The 10,634-nt window shown below is 37.7% G+C and overlaps 1 pseudogene across 1 annotated transcript; it reads right to left on the bottom strand.

The window, feature by feature from the left end:
* Positions 1–4,574: 4,574 nt before the first annotated feature.
* On the bottom strand, positions 4,575–5,006 carry LOC105547653 (annotated as a pseudogene). The gene has a single exon (XR_001007249.1). The product of XR_001007249.1 is annotated as a 40S ribosomal protein S23 pseudogene (transcript).
* Between the last annotated feature and the right edge of the window lie 5,628 nt (positions 5,007–10,634).

Genomic DNA, 10,634 nt, shown 5'->3' with positions numbered 1-10,634 from the left:
CTTCCTTGCTTTAGGTGTTTCTAGTCACTTCTCTGGAACAGATATTTGAGTACCAAATAAGCAGATCAAATAAACAGGTATTTGAGTACCACTATATGTCATCTCTTATTCTTTGTCCATGTCTATGTTTTTCTCTTTTGTGTAAACATATCTAAGATTACCACTATATATATATAAAAAATATATACACACATGCATACACACACACACACACACACATATGTATACACACACACACACTTTTTTTTTTTTTTTGACAGTCTTGCTCTGTCACCCAAGCTGGAGTGCAATGGCATGATCTTGACTCACTGAAACCTCTGCCTCCTGGATTCAAGCAATTCTCCTGCCTCGGCCTCCCAAGTAGCTGGGATTACAAGTGCCCACCATGACACCTGCCTAATTTTTTTGCATTTCTAGTAGAGACAGGTTTTCACCATGTTGACCAGGCTGGTTTCAGACTCCTGACCTCAAGTGATCCACCTGCTTTGGTCTCCCAAAGTGTTAGGATTATAGGCGTGAGCCACCATGTCCAGCCTCCTACTTATATTCTTTATCTTATATTTTAACACAGGAATCCTTTAGGGGTTTAATTATGCTGTTTTAAAAAAATCTTTCTAATGTCTCTTTTTTGTGTTGTTTCCAGTAGTAAGCTTATTATATATATATATGGGGACTTTATCTAGTGTAGTGCTAATAAACTGGTTCCCATTATAAAAAGCCAAATTTGTTTGCCAATTTCTATGGTATAAATGTTCCCATGATAGTCAATTTTGATACTGTCTGCCCGTTAGTATTGCTAGTTTGACATCACTGAATGTGAAGTTGAAAAGAGGTGCACACAATTGGCTTTCTCAAGTAAGTCTGCATGAGACAGCTCCAGCCCACCACAACCTTTATCTGTAGAAATCCTACTACATTAGGATTGAGAATCAATTATTTATAGGGAATTTGCCTTTGCTTTTGTTGAGCACCTGGAACTGTTCCCAATGTCAGGCCACTTTATATTAATTTCTTAGCTTTCTTGGAGCATGTAGATAGTTTTGAGTTGGATCCACAAATTTATTTGAGGAATGCTTCTTTTTTGTTGTTATGTTTTTATTTTTTAAATTGACAGTAATAACTATAATTGCATATATTTATAGGTTAAAATGTTATATTTTGATACGTGTATACATTGTGGGAGGACTGCTTCTGTTAACAGATTCTCAGAGGAGATGTTCTTTTTGTATTTTCCTTCACTCAAGGCCAAAAATAGTTCCCAGTTATATCCTTTAGCAAGGCTGATATTTTTCTATTCAGTCTCCCTTTCAGAGTGTAGGCCTTTAGGCTCTTGGCTTTGTTCAGCATTTCAACTTCAATTCCATATTTTGTGAAGGCCTAAGACTTTCAGCTATTAAAACCCAAGTCTCTTGCTGTTTGGAGGTCAGCCAACGCCCTTGGGGTGGCTGCCAGCTTTAGCGCCTGCTTACTAGTCTAGATTCATTCTGGGATCCTTCACTTCTGAATACTTTCTTAGTCTCTTGTGAGCTTAACTATGCATTTAAAATAATTTTGAAAAAAATGTTTATCCAGTGTTTTAAAGTGTTTTGTAATGGAAAGGTTTTGAGGATATGTAGACTATAATATTTCTAGAAGCAGAGTTTCCATTTTAAATTTCTAAAACTCTAAGCACCTTTTCTGGTTATCTCTGCATAACAAATATTACAAACGTAGGATTTGTAAGAACAATCAATTAATTATGTTTATGATCTGTGGGTTAAGAATTTGGAGAGGGCTCAGCTGAGTAATTCTTCTGCTCTATATGGTATCAGCTGGTTCACTTGTGTTTTTCAGCTGGAGGCTTGCCTGGTTTGGAGGGTCCAAGAGGATTTCACTCACATGTCTCGTGCCTTGGCAGGGACAGTTGAAAGTCTGATCTCAGATGATTTGTTCTATCTGTCTATAGTCTCACAGCCCACCTTTATGATCTCTCCAGCAGAATCATTGTATTCCTTAACATCATCACTCAGGGCTCAAAGAGTAAATGCTCCAAGAGTCAGAAGTGGAAACTACCAATTTCTAGGTCTAAAGGTCTGCACATTGTCACCTTTCTCATATTTTATTAGTCAAAACAGTCCTTGAGCCCAGATTGAAGAGGGGGAGGCAATATAGAGATCACCTAGTCTTACATTTTCCCTCAAAAGATGAAGAAGCCAGGATGTAGACAGATGAAATAAATTGCTACAATCACACTGTGGCTAGTGTCATGCTTTGGATCCAGTAAATAATAGCCCAGTTTCTGCAAATGAAATGTCCAACTGGAATAGACCCAGGAATCATTGCTACAGATGCTGGTAGGGAATCCAGAATATAGAACAGGTAACGATAACCAGAAAGTAAGCCAACAGGTAACAGGTGGTGGTTTTACACATTAGTTGGTCTGCAGTTCACTGTTTAATAACTAGGTATCCCAACAGGGGAATAAAAAATTGGTGATATTCAGAAATCCAAGAGATAATTAATAAAACAGATATTGAGGACCACTATACTGCAGGGACTGAAGCACTAGTGAGACGAGGGAAGACACAATGCAGTTCCTGGCCTTGTAGGGCTTAGGAGTTGGGCAAGCAGAGGGTGAGCAACCAGAAAGTCTATTAACAGGGAATAAGGCCCTAGCTACTGGTTACTTAGACAAGCAAGCAGAGTTCTAGTTCTAAAAGTGCCGGAATACTGAGATATTTTCCAAGATGAGGACGTGAGTGCAAAGGCCAAGGTAGAGATCTCGTTCTGATTAAAGGATGTTTATCAGATATTAGGGGGAAAAAAGCATTAGCACATTTATTGAAACTGGATAGATGGACATAAAGATGAGTATGCTGAGTTTTGGAGTTTATGGCTAAAGATCTTTAAATTTTTTAGGATTTTCTCAGAGGCTCACCTAAACAGAAATGAAGAGATTGAAAACGTAACCAGTAGTTTATTATTGAAAATATAGAAGATGACTAAAGAAAGTGAATCATAGATACTGATGAGCAGCAGCAAATGATACAAGGTAACCGAATGGGTAGGCAAAGAAATTAAGTTGTCCCAGCTAGTAAATGGGTGATTCATAAGTATAATATATAGTAATGTAAACAGTAAAATTGAACTCTGTGTTTCAGAAGTTATAAAGTTATTAGCCTATAGAGGCTAGGCAGCAAACATAAATTAGGATGCAGGCTGTTCTGGACTAAATTGTGCTCCCTGAAAATTCACCCCCTTAACCCCCCATGTGACTGTTTTGAAAATAGTATCTTTAAGAGGTAACTCAGGTGAAAAAAGTTATAAGAATGGGACCCTAACCTGATAAGACCAATAGCCTTATAGAATAAGGAAGAGAGACAGAGAGAGAGAGAGAGAGATATCTACATATAAAAAGAAGAAAGGTGATATGAAGACACAGCAAGAAGGTGGCAGTCTGCAAGCCAGGAAGAGAGCCCTCAACAGAAACTGAGCTTGTCAGCACCTTGACTGTGAACTTCTAGGCTCCACAGTTGTGAGAAAATAATACCTATTTTTTTTTAAGACACCCAGACTTTTGTATGTTATTATGGCAGCCCAAGGAGACTAATACATGGACCAAATTTAGTATAACAGGGCAAGCAGTAGAGAATACAATTGGGATTGGTGGACAGAGTCTTGAAGTAGAGCACAAAAGCCTCTTCCAAAAGGAGCAGATGCTACTGAGCTCTAGTGAATTGACGTTGAGCTTGGTGGGAGGGAATAGGGAAATATACATAAAGAAATGTGGTGGTAGACATTGATAGCTTCTTCTAGGTTAGGCAGGGCTCTGAAAGATTATCCTCAAACTGCTCTCCAAGGTCCTCATTTGCCTTAGGCCAAAGTGTTTTTTAAAATGAATGGAGCTGATATACATGAAGTTCAGTGTAGGGCGAGGCGGGTAGTTGAGACAGTAATCCTTTCAAATTTGCAGACCACCTGGGGTGGATGGTGGCTCATGGCCCTCAGTGGGTTCCTCACATGCCTCTCTCCCTCATAACCTGCCAGAATTGATAATTTTCGAAGCCCTGGGGTCAAAGCCTACTCTAGGATTCCTAGCTCAAACCAATTTAAAATATTGTGTGGTTTTGAGTAGATAGTTCTCCAAAGAAGATATGCAAATGACCAAAGAGCACATGAAAAGATATTCAACATCACTAATCAGTAGGAAAGTACAAATCAAAATCACAATGAGATACCATCTCATATTCATTATCATGGTCATTATATATGTAAAAAAGAAAATAACAAGTGATGGTGAAGGTGTAGAGAAATTTTAACTTTTGTGGTCTGTTGGTGAAAATATAAAATGGTGTAATTGCTATGGAAAATAATATGGCAGTTCTTCTAAAAATCAAAACTAGAATTACCATATGATCAAGCAATTTTACTTCTGGGTATAAACCCCAAATAATTAAAACCAGATTCTCAAGGAGATATTTGTACAACTATGTTCATAGCAGTATTATTCCTAACAGCCGACAAGTGAAAGCCACTCAACTTTCTTTTTTTGGGCATATGAAAATCCATTACTACTGTGTTTTCACCATTAAAATTTATGATCTTGATCTTTACTTCTTGCCTTTGTATAGGGCCAAAAGAGACACACTGGCTACTTTGACAACCTTAAAGCGGACTCCAGGAATATCACCAACAGCATGACTTTTGCGACCAAATCCAGCAACCAGAACTTCATCATTTTCCTGAATTAAGTTCAAGCAACCGTCGTTGGGTACAAAGGCTGTGATTTTCTTGCCATTCTTGATCAGCTGGACCCTGACACATTTCCTAATGGCAGAAGTTGGCTGTTTGGCTTCAACTCCTACTTTTTCCAGCACGATTCCTTTTGCACGAGAAGCACTTCCAAACGGGTTGGCCTTCAGGGCTGTACCCAAATGGACTTTCTTGTACTGTTTATCATGCCACTTCTGGTCTCATTGGTGACTACAGAGCGTCCTAGCAGTATGAAGTCCATGACACTTGCACATCCTATCGGAGCGACGGGCCTGAGCCAGAGAGAAGCAGCCGGAAGCCACTCAACTTTCTATCAGCAGATGGATGGTTAAATGAAATGTAGTATATACATATAGCACATTTATATATATCTAAAAGCGTTATTTCACCGTAAAAAGAAAGGAAATTCTGACACATGCTGCAACATGAATGAACCTTGAGGACATTAAGCTAAGTGGAATAAACCACTCACAAAAAGATAAATACTGTATAGTTCTGCTTGTATAAGGTACCTAGAGCAGTGAAATTCATAGAGACCAAAAGTGAAATGGTAGTTTCCAGGGACTGGGGTGAGGAGGAGAAAATGAGGAATTTTTAAATGGATATAGAGTTTCAGTTTCGTAAGATAAAAAGTTCTGGTGATGGCTGCACAGCAATATGAATGTGCTTAATACCACTGAACTGTACTCTTACAAATGATTAAGATGGCCAGGCACCATGGCTTACGCTTATAATCTCAGCACTTTGGGAGGCCAAAGGAGATGGATCACTTGAGGTCAGGAGTTCGAGACCAGCCTGGCCAACATGGCGAAAGCCTGTCTCTATTAAAAATGCAAAAATTAGCTGGGCATGGTGGCAGGTGCCTATAATCCCAGCTATTTGGGAGACTGAGACATGAGAATCTCTTGAACCTTGGAGGTGGAGGGTGCAATGAGCTGAGATCACGCCACTGCACTCCAGCCTGGACAACAGAGTGAGACTCTGTCTCAAAAATAAAATAAAATAATAAAATAAAAAATAATTAAGGGGTAAATTTTGTGTTACATGTACTTTGTCATTATTAAACAATTATTTTGCAGGCTAACACCACATGAACCAAACATTTTGATGAGCTGGAACAGCCTACGAATTGCCAACTTACAGCCTTCAGGATTTAGCAATAGCTGAAATAGCCAATATAGGACCAATAGTAATGACTGAATTCAGCACAATGATCTTGAAGTAATGAATAAATTCAGCATTATGAATTTGTTTTTAAAGATGTTTGGGTATTACTCAGGCAAAAAAGTTACTTCCCATTGAGGTTCAATGTTGAAATCTTATTTGAATTTGTATGTTGTTAAGCTTTGATATAACGATAGCATGACTGGCAAGGGGAAGAGGTATATCATAAAACAAAGAAGAGCTTGTTGCTCAGATAAGGAATGAAAATAAATTTGAAAGCTTTAAGAGCAAGGTAGGAATTTGTAGAGTTAACAAAAAAGAAATAAATATATGAAAATATGTAGGGTCTTATTGCTAGAAAATAAAAAAATAGAAGAAACAATTTTAAAAATCTGGTCATTCACTATATGCCTGTATATATTATTTATACACATATATTTATATTTTGTGTGTATATAAATTATATAGATGGTCTTTCATACATACTCTAGATGGGTAACCCAGTGGTGAAACAAAATTTCTGTACATGAGAAGTTTGGAAACTGAGCTGAGGTTTCCTATTATTTCCCAGTGGACTAGTAGAGAGTAGCTTCTTTCTCCTTTTACCAACAATCTCCAAGAAAATGGGAGTGTTTGAAAGCCTCCACTTTTATAGAGTGTTCCAGGATAGCCATTCTAATGCCAATACTCTCAAAGTGAAAGTGAACTAAAATTGTCAAACCAAGCTATCCATCAGATAAGTGCTTATATAACCACAGAAATCTAGAACAAATTAATTTGACTTCAAATGCTTCCTAGAATGCAGTCTAAAAACAAAAGAAACTGCCTAAGCATATGAACTTTGGTAGCTATTTTTTATTTGGATTAAATTTTAAATTGTTACTTTAGAATTTTTGTTTTTTATATTGTTGGTAAAGCAAGTAAGTAATTTGTTGCATTGCAAGTCAACAATTTCAGTGTAAGAAAAAGGAGATGTAATAACTGAATCAATAGTTTAAATAGGAAAGCTGCACTGTTGGAAAGATTAATATAAATTGTGGTGTTCCATGGCTGGAAAACATTGGTTATAGCCCTGTGCACTGACAAGGTCCAGGGCAAGGTCATTCTGTGATCTACTCTAGTGTTCAAGAGCATAGGACCTCTTAGAAAATGGTTGATTCCGTATATGGGCTGGAAAGTACAATGTGAAACTCTCCTATCAGGTTGTGCCAGGAAGCAGGGAAGCTTTTGAAGATTAATGGTGTTATGTCAAAAGACCACAGAAACCAATTTAAGGTGTGCTTGAGACAATTCGAGCACCAAAAGGAGGATAATAGTTTTGGTCAGTTGACACACTGTAAATCTGAAAAACTATTAGTTCATAATAATGTGCAAAAGAGAAAAAAAATAAACGAAGTGTTGAGTCTTGTGATTCAATCATGTTAGTGTTATTAACTAATTTATTGTATGGCTAAATAGTGTAGAAATAAAAAGTGTAAATGTCTCAGCTCAATGCATTTTCTGACTCAAAGGGGATATGAGTAGAATGATACCACAAGTTGTGACCTTAAATCAGACATGAAATATTCAAATTAGATTGTGTATATATACATTTTAGGTTGGTGCAAAAGTAATTGCAGACTTTGCCATTTAAAAGAAAAAAGGCAAAAGCCACAATTACTTTTGCACCAATTTAATACATATATAAGCATATGTTCTCATATATTATAGGTAATATATAATGATACATATTATATATTGATGTATTAATATATAATAGTATACATTATATAGATATATAATAATATATTGATATATGTTCATATATCATGATTAGATATTAATATATCATGATAATATATATTATATTAATATATTTATATATTAATATATCATGACATATATTAACATATAATATATAACATATCATATTATATGTAATATACCATTATATGTAAACATATAATTATGATATATATGTTTATATAATGATATATATGATATATGTCATTATTATATATATCATTATATATTACCAATAATATATTAGTACATATGCTGATGTATATGCATTAAGTTGGTGCAAAAGTAATTTTGCTTTCTTGCTTTTTTGTATAGTTTTATAGTTCTAAGAATAAAATAATTTTAAGAGTCATCAGGCCGAAAGTATTTAAAGTTACATTTCTCAGAAGCCCATCAAGGGCAAAGGCCTTCAGAATTAGAAGAGGAATCACGTTTCTATTACTTGAAGTTTTCCAACTTGAGTGAAAGAACTCTTACTAGACTAAAGAATTAGATCATACAGATAACCTGAATCCATGGAAGTAGGTTAACTGATCCTCTTAGAGTTTTGAAATCACTGGTGTAACAAAAATTGGGTTCAGCAACCATAGTAACAAATAATATCCTTGTGAGGTAAATTTCTCTCAATAACATCAATTAACAGGTATAGGAATTGTTTTCTTCACATGAATTAGCATGTTTTTCAACCTGAGAATATTTATAACTAAGTACAGAAATGTTAAGAAGGAAGCTCTGCCTTGTTGATATTGTATATGCTAATGATAAACATATTATTGGCCAGTGGAGTCACAGTCTTAAATAATTTGAAATGGCTATTCGAATAATATGCAGTATTTAATTTATGACTTTAAGAAGTAATCATATACAGTTTTATCTCATCTAAGAAAACATTAGGTTTACATTATCTACAAGCATTGCTCATTGAATGTATAAGAATTATTGAAGACCCAGGAAAATTTTATTTCCTGTATTAGCCAATTGTAGTATTTAAAAGGCAAATTCTTAAGGTGATCCAACTGCTAAGTGTTCTTCCATCACAAAGTGTCACTCCTCCCTATTGTCACTCCTATTCTGTTCCCCAACACCTCACTACCTGATCTACAAATTGGAGATATGAGTGTTCAAAGGCCACCTAAACACTGTAGGCTATTTAGTCTCCTTGTTCACAGGCTCCGGCTGTATCCAGATAAACTTCCCATGGCCTAATTCCCTGCTCCCTGTCCTAGTCTTGTTATTTCATAAAGTGACACACTGGAGTATAATAGAATAATAACAATAAGAGCAGGGCGCTTTGATTTTCTCAAATAACAGTATCTCATTATGTGTTCTGCTCCATTTTTTCTATTTATTTATTTATTTTATTGTTTTTGAGACTCTATGTCTTGCTCTGTCCCTCAGGCTGGAGTGCAGTGGCACCACCTCAGCTCACTGCAACCTCTGCCTCCCAGGTTCAAGTGATTCTCCTGCCTCAGCCTCCCAGTCGCCGGGACTATAGGCGTGCGCCAACATGCCCGGCTAATATTTGTATTTTTAGTAGAGACGATGTTTCACCATGTTGGCCAGACTGGTCTCGAACTTCTGACCTCAGATGATTCACCCACCTCAGCCTCCCAAAATGCTGGGATTACAGGCATGAGCCACTGTGCCTGGCCCATTTTTTCTATTTATAATGATACGGGAGGTGGGCAGAAAAGTGCTGGGTAGAGAAGAATGGGGTCCCTGGAGAGGGCTCCACCCTTGGACCTTTGCCCCATGGACCTAGGTGAGAATGGCGACTCCTGTTTTCATGCCCAAATGTTGCATTTTTCAAGACCACTCTGGTCCTCCATGCCCCCCAACCTGTGCTCATATAAACCTGAGACCTTAGTGGGCACAGACACAAGCACAAGCAGCTGAATGTCAGAACTAGAAGACCAGCGATGACAGAACAGCATGGCAGAAAAAGAGAGAAGAGGAAGGATGTCTGGACACCTAGGGGAGTTCAGGCAGGGGCAGCTGGAGAAGAGTCTGGCCGCTGGGAGGCCCGACTCCAGGGGAAAACCACCTTCCCACTCCATTCCCCACCTTCCGGCTCCCCATCCATCTCAATGAGAGCCACCTCCACCACTCAATAAAACCTTGCACTCATCCTTTGAGCCCACGTGTAATCTGATTCTTCTGGTACACTGGGCAAGAACTCGGGATACAAAAGGCTGCCACCCCGGCCCCCTGCCCTTGCGGTAAGGCACAGGATCCATTGAGCTGATTAACATACAAGTCATCTGCAGATGGAAAATCTAAAAGAACTTGGTAACACACACCCATAAGGGCTTCAGGAGTCACAGATAGCTACTCTGAGAGGCTGCCGTGGGGCCAGCCTCTGCACCTGCCCATCTGCATGTTCTCCCTGGGGGTTTGAGCTGTGAGGAAAGCAAGCAGACAACACCCCTCAGACTAATTCTGAGGGGAATCAGAGAACTCTCCCATTCCAGTAACATTTATAAAGCCGGGAGGCCAGTACTATACAGGGCTCCATTGGGTGGGTAGGGGTTCTGCACTCATTTAGAAAATGACCACAGTTGACCTTTGAACAATGTGGTTTGAACTGCATGAATCCACTTATGCGTGAATTTTCTTCCACCTATGCCACATCTGATATAGCATGACCAAGCCCTCCTCTTCCTCCTCTCTTTTCAGCCTACTCAATGTGAAGATGATCAGGGTAAAGGTCTTTACGACAATCCACTTCCACTTAAGGAATAGTATACATATTTTGTCTTCCTTATGGTTTTCCTAATAACATTTTCTCTTCTCTAGATTAATATAATGTAAGAATATAATACATAATACATATAATGTACAAAATACATGTTAATCGACTATGTTATTAGTAAGGCTTCAGGCCAACAGTAGCTATTAGGAATTAAGCTTTTGGAGGAGTCAAAAGTTGTACGTGG

Source organism: Mandrillus leucophaeus, unplaced genomic scaffold (genome assembly GCF_000951045.1).
Source record: "Mandrillus leucophaeus isolate KB7577 unplaced genomic scaffold, Mleu.le_1.0 Scaffold393, whole genome shotgun sequence".
Taxonomy (NCBI): Eukaryota; Metazoa; Chordata; class Mammalia; order Primates; family Cercopithecidae; genus Mandrillus; species Mandrillus leucophaeus.
Note: the sequence above shows the minus strand (reverse complement) of the source record. Positions and strands in the feature narration are given on the sequence as shown.